This window comes from Chionomys nivalis, chromosome 23, assembly GCF_950005125.1.
Source record: "Chionomys nivalis chromosome 23, mChiNiv1.1, whole genome shotgun sequence".
In the NCBI taxonomy this organism is placed as follows: Eukaryota; Metazoa; Chordata; class Mammalia; order Rodentia; family Cricetidae; genus Chionomys; species Chionomys nivalis.
In genome coordinates, this window is record NC_080108.1 from 16,472,890 (window position 1) to 16,485,454 (window position 12,565).

General features: G+C 37.9%; 1 pseudogene; it reads right to left on the reverse strand.

Moving 5' to 3' along the window:
* Nucleotides 1-527: 527 nt before the first annotated feature.
* The window catches only part of LOC130865551 (proliferating cell nuclear antigen-like), a 28,031-nt pseudogene continuing 15,993 nt past the window's right edge, over nucleotides 528-12,565 (reverse strand).

Below are 12,565 nucleotides of genomic sequence, written 5' to 3' on the forward strand. Positions count from 1 at the left end.
CAAATGGGCCTAGGCAATTTCTTTATTAACCAATGAAAGCAACAGATTAGAAAGAAATCACTCCCACATCAATGAATACTTATAAGTAAAATGTATGGAATAAAGGGTATATTCTGTGACTTACTGTGTCACACAACATTTTTTTCTTTTAAATTTTACTTGATTTTATTGGGGGGAACAGGAGGTTACAAGAGCAGAGGACAGATACGAAGGGACAGGGAGATGAAAGGGATTAGGATGCATGACATAAAATCCACAAAGAGTAAGTAAAAGGTTAAAATTAACTAAATAAATAAATAAATAAAATTCATCAGTATTTCTAAGGCTGAAGGGTTTTTATGTTAACAAGACCAGTTTTAACTTTGGATTTTTAAAATAAATTTTAGAGAACAGAGAGAGGAAAAATAAGTTATTTACATAAGATATCTACATATGTACTGAGGCAAAAATATGCTAACAGACATCAAAAAATACTAGCATCTCAAAAGCGTCTTCAAGAGGCTCATGTTATTAGATTTTCTCAATACCTAAGACTCTTCTTCATCTTTTATCTTGGAGGCCAAATAGTACTTTAAGTGACATATGTCAGCAATTTTATACTCTACAGCAAGGAGTACCTCTATAGACATACTGGGTGTTACTGTAGGAGACAATGGATAGCTTTTGTGAAAAAAAGCTAGTGGAACTAACTTCTTCATCTCTATGGTAACTGTTTTCTCCTCTTTATCAACATTACATGCTAGGGAAAATTTAACGTTCTTTTTTCCAAGAAGTTCTCCACTTGCAGAAAACATCACCCAACTTTTGCACAGAGTATAAGAGCATCTCCAATAAGATCAGCGTCCAGGCATATTTGTGCAGATTCACTGGAAGGCATCTTTACTAGACAGCTGTACTCTTGTTCTCGCATTCCAAGATGCTCACCATCTAAATCCATTAACTGCACTTCATACTCTGCAACTTTCTCTTGATTTGGTGTGTCAAATATTAACACTAAAGATTCTCATATCTTAGTGTAATGAGGTGTAGTTACCACCACATTTTAGTGTTTTGGACATCCTGGTGAGGAACATGTTCATGGACAGTCTTTTGTAGATGTGGTACCTATCAGAGACTTTGGAGCTCAGGGTATTAAGGACACAGGAGACTCCATGCTCTGCAGGCTAACACTCTCTAAGCTATTGTCCCTGCAGAGCTCATAGACAACGTCATTGAGGCTGAGTGGGCATTTGAGCACCTCCAGCATCTTCTTCAGACTCTACACCAATAGATCTAGACAGTGGCTATGTCACAATTGAGACAAGGAGTGAAGGCTGGCCAACTTAGGTCTTGCAGGTCATGAAACAAAAACAGGGGTAAAGACTGCCATACCACTGTGCTTCCAACCACTTAAATGTACTATTGTGGGAAGGCAATATTTATATTCTGTAATCTCCATCTTTATCATGGACCCTTGCTATCCTACCTTGATATAGGAAGCAGAAGCTATAGAGATATGGAAATAGAGTGACTCAAATGAGAGGAAGTGTAGGTTTTACAAATATGCACACACTCTGAATCGCAGTGTCTGACTTCAGGAGGAGGAGTATGAAAAGGTAGAGGACATGAACAGGCCTCAGTTGGATCTATTTTTGCCCCATGCCCTTTCTACTTGATCCTGTCACCTTTGCAGAGATGACACAAAGAGGACTATTCTCAGACTTGGTCTGAATTTTGGCTAATTGGGAAGACAATATGGCAATCTATAAAAGCAATCACATCTTTCTCACTCACTCTATAACTGAAGTCAGTTCTGGGTGTATTTGATGAACATTAAGCGCATTGCTGGATTATGCAGAGGCTAAGTGAGTTGTAAATTCCAGACACATAATATATATGAATGTCAATGAGTTATGGAGTACTCACTACATGTTAGATAGTGTGTCAAGTCCTCCAGATGACCAACAAGTTCAGATTCCCACAACCTCTGTGTCTTACATTCATTTTATTTCTCTGTCACAATCAAGGAAACACAGACATAAATAAAAAAGTTTGGTAAATCGCCAGCATCACACACTTTGGGAGTTTTTTTTTTTTTTTTTAACGTAAGTAGTCCGACTATAAATCTGTTTGAAATTGTTCTTAATTGAGACATAATTAGTCTTCAGTAAACTTCCATACCTGAAGCACACAGCATTGATAAGTTTGACATGTGTACACAACTCCAGAGCCAAAAGCACAACTAATAGCACAACTAAGGTAACAGATCAACCTAGCCCAAGCCCTGCCTTTCTTCTCCTGTCTCTCTCCATGTGGATGGCTTCACTCCAAGCCAAGTCTGTCCCAGGGAACTGTCAGTCTGCTCTTTGGCTCTAGCAAACCAGCCACACTATAGGATTTTATAGACGTGAAGTTGGACCAATAGCACCTTTAGTATTTGGCTTCTTTCACTTAGAATAATTACTTTTGGATTCTTTCAGTTTTTCACATGAATCGTTGGGTGCCTTCATTACTGACTTGATTTCATATTTCATATGGATACAATCAGAATTTTTTAAAGCCATTCACCTATTGTATATGTGAACATTTTCAGCTAGGGGCTTTTTATCAATGAAGCTTCTATTAATAGTTATAGTTATTTATATTCATATCTACTTTTCTACTATTAACACACACACACACAAAAATCACCCTAATGTGATTTCACCTGTTGTGAAAGTAGGTTTAGAAAGCTTTAAAAGAAGTTAAGACTGATGGCTGTCCATGAAATTTCTAGTTGAAATTGTAGAATTTACAGGAGAAGGCCAGGCAGTTACGTGACCTTGCTTTTTTCCTGGAAAAAGAAGAGAAGAAAAAAGAGCCCCTTATATCTCCCATGCTCACATATGGAAACTTTCATATAGTAGAAGAGAAAAATAATTGGATGAAGGGTCCAAGTTACTGGAATTTTCCTTACTGGAAAGCAAAGCACAACCTACTTGTCAAATTTTTCAGGCTCTTCTGTTTCCACTACAGCTATTGGTGACAAATGGCTGGTTCCAGCCACTTCACCTGCCAAAAGTTAACCTGCAAGTCCCCAAGATTTAGGCAGGAAATGAGCACCAGGATGCTCCCAGGGTCACAGAGAGAATTAATCTGATTAACATCTATTTCATTTCAGGGAAGCAAATTTTCATCTGCTGCTTCTAAGCCCTTCTCTGGGGGTGAAGGCCCATTACTTTAAGTGAAATCCATCAGTCAAGCTGTGTTTAGAGCACACAGTGGCTAACGAGGATGGAAGCCAATAGGAGACACCAGAACTCACAGATAACACCAAGATGGGAGAACAGGTTAGACAGAAGTGTAGACCTGTGACTAAAGGATCACTTGGAACGAAGCCTGTCCAGGAGAGAACACACACTTGATAAGTGCCTAAGACCCAGTGATAAAGTAAAACGCCCAGATGGCAGGGAGAGACAAGAGACTGTTTCCCAAAACGTGGAATGAAATATTCTTGGAGACAGAAAAGAAAAAATAAAATTCTTGGATCGTATGGAAGGTAATCTTTTTCGTTGAGTCGTCCTCTCCTGTAGGATTTACACACACTGATTTGACACAAATAACCTGAGAGCAATGTCTGGAGGGTCGGACAGAAAATTAACTGTGTCTGTAAAGCCATATCTCAGAAGGCCCAAGATACAGGAGCCTGAAGAGCATCCAGCTGTGAGGAGCCAGCTCTACTCTTCTGAGGTGGAGGCTAAGGCCTTTTTTTTTTCAATTTTATCTTTTATTATTTTTTCATTTATTTTACATACAAACCACAGTTTATTCTCCTCCCGCTCTTCCTGTTCCCTTCCTCTACCTTCCATCTATCTCCTCATCCACTTCTCTTCGGTTTCAAAAAGAGGCGGGCTTCCCATGGGAGTCAACAAAGCATGTCATATTACTTTGAGACAGGACCAGGCTCCTCCCCCTGCAGCAAGGCTGGGCGAGGCATCCCTGCATGGGGAATAGGTTCCAAAAACCAGCTCATGTGCCAGGTATAGGACCTGATCCTACGGCCAGGGGCCTCACAAAAAGGACTTCTACTGATGAATGTCCCTGCTCAGGAAGCAGTGATTTATTTCTGACTTGCTATGCATCTTCTAATGTTTCTGGCATAGATACGTTTTCAAATTCATACATTGTTACTTTCTACTGCAGACTTGCCTTGTCATCTTCTTAGAATACCACCAACCACTGCCTATGATTATGACTCTAGATGTTGGGACAGTGTGGGAAGAAATTCTGGAAGAGCTGTCAAGTAAGCGAATAAATCATTACGATTAAAAGACTTCATTAAAAATAATGTTGTGAAGGATGACTTTGCATGATGGGAAAGGCCAAGAACAGGAGTACCAACTGCCTGAAATTATATCCATATCCTGACTGAACCCACCTGGCCTTCCAGAGAACCCTTAAATTGCCGTTTCAATCTTGATTCTAGCAGCTTTGTCACAGAAAATGTAAAACATGCAGCTCTTGTCCTGTGAACAGGGTCGGTGTGGGGAAGAGTGTGAGATACAGGTCTAGTAGGTAACAAAGTTCAGTTAACATTAAGAGGCTTCAGTGAAGACACTACCTGCACAGGAACGGTCAGGTCTCAGAAAGCAAAGGTGTAGAGGCAGGGCATCTAAGCACAAAGCACAACTGAATGACAATTTATTTGTTTGTTTGTTTTTTTGATTTTTCGAGACAGGGTTTCTCCATAGCTTTTGGTTCCTGTCCTGGAACTAGCTCTTGTAGTCCAAGCTGGCCTCAAACTCACAGAGATTTGCCTGCCTCTGCCTCCCGAGTGCTGGGATTAAAGGCGTGCACCACCACTGCCCGGCTCTGAATGACAATTTAAATTGCAGCAATGGAGGGAAACATTAACTTCAACAGCCACCTAGATACAAAAGCAACAAAGCAGAGATGGCAGCCGTCCTCTTTTTCCTCCTGCCGGCCCTTTTATTCCCTACTCTTCCTGATCTCTCCCATTGCCCAAATCTGCTTTTCCCTCAAATCAGTATAGCAATTAATACAAGAGAATCAGAAATGCTGGTGAGGAACTGTCAGGTGGTAGCCAGAGGCATAGCAGGCAGAAGAACCTGGTGAGGACAACACAGGGAAGGACGTATATTGGTTGCCGTTTGTGGCTATGATAAATTACCATTCCCCAAAGGCAATTTATAGACCGAAGAGTTTGACATTATGAGTTCAAGTGCATCATGCAGGGGAGGCGAAGAAGAAGGGGCAGAGCTTGAAGCTCAGAGATTAGGTCTGAACACAGAAAGCCAACAATCAACCTGGAAACGGGATGAAGCTGCAAATGGCTGAAACCCACTACAGGTGTCTCCCGTATTTCAGCCAGGCTCCACACACTATAAGGTTCATAGCTTCCCCAAATAATGCTACCAGCTGGGGATAAAGTGCTCAAGTACATGAGCCTATGGGATGCTTTTCTTATTCAAACCACCACGTTCTAGGCAAGGTATGATTTGGCTTGGGTGAGGACAGAAAACCCTCCAGAAAAAAAAAAAAAAAAAAAAAAAAAAAAAAAAAAAAAAAAAAAAAAAAGATATGGGACCCAAGACGAGAGGGAGGCGTTGAGGGATTTTCACAGCTGCTGATGACATCCATCACTCTCACAGTGTCGTTTTTACTTTTAAAGGCAATGGCAGATGGTTTTAAAAGAAAGGGATATAGGGGAGAAAATCCCACAAAAATATAATCTCTTTAATTTGTGTTTTTGCCCCTCTCACGCCACGCAAAGAAGAGAAATAGCAGCTCAATGCCTGTTGGTAAGTTGCCATGGAGACGGCTCCCACGTGATCTCCCGTCATGATTCACCACTGCAGGAACCTCCAAACTTAATTATTTATTAATAGGCTTTTACCAGGGCAGTCTCCAGAGGTGGAACATCTTGTTTCCATGGCAGGGACAGCGGTGAGAAACGGAGGGAAAAAATGGTAGGCAATTACAGGGAATTAATTAGAAGCTCTGTAAACGCACTGATGAACATGCTTTAGGATAAACCGTGGTGGGATCTGAGGGCACGGAGGTGTCGGGGGAAAGCGAAAATGAGCAGCAGGACTCCAATAATCCGTTCTCCTATGGCCCCTGAAGAGCCTCCCACACTATCTGTCTCTGCACCAGGGACTCAAGATGGAGCAGTAAGCCGTAAATTCTAGGAGGAAAAGCTACCTATCCTGAATAAACAAAATATACACAGGTGGATATACAATACCTAATGTTTCAATCTTTGCACAGGTTGCCCAGCATAGCATAATAGATGGACCTGGAAAAAGCAATTCTTAGTGAAGTGCTTAGAATGCATATGAATTAGAGGATACAGTATTTGACATGCATGTTGATGGGCAATGTGATTCTTTGAGCACCCACTCACATGTGCAATTATATGTGAGATTATCCTTTATGTTTAAATCATAGGAACGGATATGAATCAGTCAAAGTAGTGTTGAATATAAACTTTGAATATGAAATGCATTCCCCAACTCCCGTACTCATGTTCTGATTATTTTCTCCTCAACTGATGGGGTCAGCTTAGACAATTGCTTAAGGATGTTTAATTGCCTTTGAGGAAGGGGCCTTCACTGGCAGCAGTAAGTCAGTAGAGATGAGCCTTTGAAGGTTACAGCCTGACTCCTACTTCCTGGTCTGCAGCATCATGAGGAGTTTCTGCCATGCATTCCCATCTTCTGGGAACCTTTTCAAGCCTTCCTCACCGGGATGCGTTGAGACACTCGGAAACTGTGAGCCAAGATAAACCTCTTTTCCTTTGCTTCTCATAGGTAGTTTGACCATAGTGATGTGAAAGTAAGCAGTACAAATAGGAAAGTGGTTTATGAAATTGTTAATCAATTTACTGCTTCATCAGGCTTGTCCTTCATTCAGGCACAGAACTATTTATTCATATTCTCAGATCTATGCCATAGTATGTATATCTAACAGTTACTAATTTGAATATCTTATAATTACTAATTGACTATCTTATAGCCCAGTCCATCACTGGGGACATCCCACAGAAGTTTTATCCCTGGGCTCCTGAATGACTTGCATACAATTCATCTGCCCAGAGAATCTCCTCTTTTCAGTATTGGTACTGCTTTCTTAGCACTGGGGAGGGCTGTGTGAATCTTGTAAATTTTAGGAGCTTCCTGGGATTTTAATTCTTGCTTACTTTCCTGAGCTGTGTATGTGTTGCTTACTTCTTGATAAGCACCCATTTTCACTCCAAAGAGGAAATGTCTCCTTTCAGAGGAAATCACCACAAGACACCTACCCACTTTAAAATCTCAGAATCCATGCGGAATAGTCTATTCATTTTGATGTAGTTTTGTGAGAGTGGCACACAAAAGCTTGCCCCAGTTTCATTGTTGAGTTATACTCATTGTTGAATGGCAGATCTATTCTGTGTAAGAAAATTTTTGGAAGTAAAACGGAAAGGTTTATTGGTTGTTTTGCATTACTGAAACAAAAGCACTTGAAGGTTTATGTAGCTCACAACTTTGGAGGTTCCAAAGCATGACTCCAAAACCTACTTGGCTCTGATAAGGGTTCCCTTAGGTCAGTCACAAGGCACGCATCATGGTAGGAACCTGGCCATGGGTAGATGAGTGGGAGGGGCAATACCATGGTGGAACAGGAGTCCCTGAAGTTGGGTTGAGGATAGGCTTGCTGCTTTGTGCAAGACATCTCAGGATCTCAGGAGAACTAAGCTTAAAAGCTGTTACATCATGATGCAATGGCTTTGTTGCACCAGGAAAATAACATTGTATATGCTTTCTCTATATGTTTCTTGTTTCCTGAGCTTTATCCAGAGTGAGAGAAATGGCCACCTGTTAGGGTTGAGCACTGAGCCTTCACTTATTCTCAATGCCTTAAGCAGCCACAAGTCTTGGCAGTCAGCACAATCTATTACAAAGGGAAGCTTTCCTGATTTAAATGGAGAGTAGAGTTAAGACTAGGGGGTGAATATAAATATCTAGAAGGCAGTTTGACACCATCTCAGTTTAGTTAAGCAGCCGTAGTAAGCTCTCTTTCAGAATCTAAGATCTCTTCATCCATGACTCTTTAATCAGGATTATCACACCAGGCATAAATTATCTTTTCGTGAAGCAGGCCACAGATCCAGAGAGTTGTTATTTATCCCCATAACAGTGGTGCCACAACTGCAGCAGTGAACACATTTTTCCTAAGAGGTAACTGTTGTTGGTAGGGTTCACAGGTGGGTAGGACCAATAATGCGTTTCTACCCCTTTGCACAGTAGCTTCTGATCCTCCGAAAGCTAGGTATGAAGGAGGAAGCTCCCAGCTCACCTCTGGATTGATTTACTTCTATCTTGCAAGCATGTGCACTCTTGTACCCATACAGACATGTAGACACCACCCAAATGTATAAACACATGTACACACACATGCACAGGCTGAAATTGAAAGTTCTATTTCCCTTGCTTATCAATAAAGCTTCTTATGTAATTAGGTAAAGACTGACAATAAACACAGGACACTCTATTGTATTTTTGAGGGAGAAATACACTGTAGGTATCAAAATAAACAAGATTTGCTATCCCTTGGTTGCTTATTTTATAAGGTTATTTACATATATTAGCTCTAATACCCAAAACAATATAAGATAAATATAATTATATAAAGTTTTATCAATAAGGAATTTGGGCTTGAAAATATTAACAGATCCAGTGTCGCAGAGTAGCTTAGAAAAGCTAAAGAAGAAAATTAAATGGATTGTCTTTAGCCACAAAGCCAGCATTGATTCAACTGGACACTAATTCAATCTTGCCTCACTTTCCTAGTTTCTTAGTTAAGGAAATGAAGACCAAGATACTTCAGCAAACCCTATATGCATTGCTGATCAAAAGATCTTTATGAATCAGGAAGAGTTTGATCAAGAGCCTTATTTAAAATTAATAGCTATCCTCATAATTAACAGCATGCATGCCTTTAAAATAATTCTCATTGAAGTCAGGAGCCTTGCGAAGACTCATGCATATCCAGCCATTGTTCAGCAGCGATGTGAGATTTGGGGGATGCAAATGAGGAAGTGAAAATTAAGATGGTGTTTTAGGAAGCAGTGGGGAGGATCAAAAGTTCATGGTGGCTTCTCAATAGATTCGGATAAACCAGAGAAATTGCTCTAACAAGTCAAACAGGAGAATTAGGAATTGTGTATTCATTTCACATTCTGAACTCAAAGCCATGATTCTGTATGTGTAAAGGAGTCTGAACCGAGAAAATACTTTTGACAAAGAAGAACAAGGTTAGAGAACTCAAGTCTTTTGACTTTAAAATTCATTTTAGACACCTTTAATAAATACGTGTATTAAGATAAACATAGACTGAATTTGAGAGATTAGAAATATTTTATTATTTTTCTTTTCGTTTCATAGCCAAGGACAGATCAGTGTAGGAATGAATGGGAAGATTTGCTGCTAAAGAAGATAAAATTACTGGATATTCACAACAACAACAACAACAACAACAACATTAATAATAAGCTGTGGGCTGGGAATGCGGTAGCTTGGATTTGGAATGATTGAGCAGCTTGTGCCTTGACTGAGTTGAATCTGCATCAACAGAAAAGAGAAAAACCAAGCTGAGTGTTTTCCTCGCCAGTACAAAACATTCAGTAAAACATAGACCATAGATTTCAGTGTACAAAACAAGTCCATAAAACCATTAGAAATAAGTATATTTTTTAATTCCTTTTTAATTTTATTTTCTTAATTCAAGCATGATTTGAGATGGAGCCCTTAAGTCTCTCAGGCGTTAGGAATACAAGTCTGAGTTACCATGTCTAACACCTAACAAAGATAAATCTCTGTGATCTTGGATTAGGTAAATCATTTCTAGTTAAGTAACCAAAGGTCAAGGTACACAAGGAATAGAGAATTAAATTTCATATACATTTTTAAAAAAATTGTGAGTTGTAAATGATTCTGTCAAGAAAAATGAAAACAAAAACACAAAAATAAACATGGAGAAATATTATCAAATAATTTTGTATAATGTGAGATTGTTATTTAGAATGTAATAAAGACTCTTACAATACTAGACTAAGAAAGAAAAAAAAAACCTCCTGCTTTCTCCAAAGAATTTAGACAAGTGATCATAAGTCAAATGGACATGTCTACAACATAATTACCTGACAGGGAAATGAAAACTAATACAACAATTAGATGTCATTCCTATCCCAATGAGATAGCAGAAGAGAAAGAAATTCGAACCCTTATGCATTGCAAGTGGTACTGAAAATGATGTTTCTCTTTGAGAAACATTCCACAGCTCTCAGAATGTCTAGTATTGAAGGCTCATATAACCTAGCAATTCCCCTCAAATATACACACATTATATATATATATGATTTATATATATAGTTATACATATTTATATAGGAATATAGATATAATTTCTAAATAGTGAAAATAAGAACCAAACATCACATGTGAATATTCATAACAACGTTATTTGCAATTAATAGCCAAAAATGGAAACAGACCATATTTCTGATGCTTAATGGACAGGTGCAACTATGTACTATATCCTCATAATGTGTTGTTATTTGTCAATAAAAAGAATGAAGTGCTGATGCATAGAATCACATGAATGAGCCTTGAAAACACTTTGCTAAGTGAGGGAAGGAAGTACAATGGTTGCATATTGTATTACTACATTTATATCATATGCACACCATGCACAAATCTATAGAAACAAAATGAAGATGATTTGTTTGCAGGAATTTGAGGCTAACAGAGAGTAGATGCTAACTGGTGTGAGTTTTTGTCTGAAGGAAAACTGCTCCAAACTTTTGACACGATTGCACAATTCTGCAAATACAGTAAACCGCATAAGACAACTTTTACCATGTGTAGATTGCATTTCCATAATGATGTATTTCAAAAAGCAATGATATATATATATATGTGTGTGTGTGTATATATGCAATTACATGAATGCAAAAATGTAAAAGGTTAACAAAAACATCTCATTAAAACAGATCATGTTGTAAATGAATATGTTTACAAATATGTAAAGAGGAGATGTACATATATATATAGCCATCTCTTCTTTCTGTGAGTCTAACAATTGTTGAGATTCCATACCAATGTCGTCACAGACTACGGTTTTGATGTATACAAGCTGAAAAAGACTAGTAACCCTATTTCATATTTTAAAACTTCACAAGACTCCTATGGAGGGAGTAAACACATTTCAAAACAGGAAAACTCTAATTATATGAAAATATCCCATTTCTCTGTCTGTCTGTCTGTCTGTCTGTGTGTGTGTGTGTGTGTGTGCGTGCGTGTGTGTGTGCATGTGTGTGTGAATGATTTCATTGTGATTTTGGAATTTGATAAGCTGATAAAGTATACCCACTTGAAAATTTAGGGAATATAGTATTAAAAGTTGGGCATTGTGGCACACACCATTAATCTCAGCACTCAAGAGACCAAGGCAGGCCTTATAGTAAGCCTGGACTATGTCCTGGCTAGCTGGGAATTAATTCATAGTTATACTTTGTCTGATAAAGATTTATATTTACCTAGCTAATCTTATTTTTAAATATTTAGCTAAAATATTTTAATTCTATGTGCTTAATAGGATTAATTATAATTACAACAATCCCAAAATATTAGATAATTTTTACCTGAAACATAAAGGTTTTTCCTCTGAAGTTTGGCAAAAATTAAGGCACACACTCTGCCCAGACCTCTCCATCATTGTTATTAGCAATGAAATTAGATAAGAATGCAATTAAAGCTCGAGAGCCAAAAAGGAAGAAATAAATTCATTCTTACTTGATGATAATATGATTAACTGGAAATTCAGAGGAGAATCAATGCCTGCCTATCATAAAAAGAAATAAAATTGAAATATTTGTACTCGTATGTGCACAAATGCATGAATCTTTAGACATTTTAACAAGCTTGTCTGGGAAATAATAAAAAGAGGAGAACTGACACTGGCACTAAAAAATAAATATTAAGAAAAATGTGCAAAACACTAAATGAGAAAATTTATATGATATGCCCAAAAAGTGGCTGAACAAATAGAAAAATATAACACAATTAATATTATGAAAAGAAATATTTAATATCACTGAAATATTACTTTAAGTTAATATACCAAAATTACAGAAGAACTTTAAACCTGTAATTTTTTTTTACTGGATCTAGAAAAGAAAATTATAAAGTCCGTTGAAAAAGCAAAGAATAATAGTAATGCTTCTTTTACTAAAAAAATAGTGAGCAATACCATTGTGAAAAAATGTATAAACAATAGGCCACACCCACACATCAAAAGTTAACCTACAATTCTGGGCAGTTTACACCACGTGAAAAAATTTTATCTGGTCAAATGGTAACAGAATATTTAAATAACCAAATGAGAATGATTGGCTTGTTTGTCATAGTTTATTTTTTAAATGTTTAAAACGAATTAGAGGGAAAGTAGACCTTACACAATACATGGACCAATTATTTTATAGATAGAGCTGAAATAATTCATCTAGCAGTGACTTAAAAATTAAAATTCTGTAGGGGGGAAA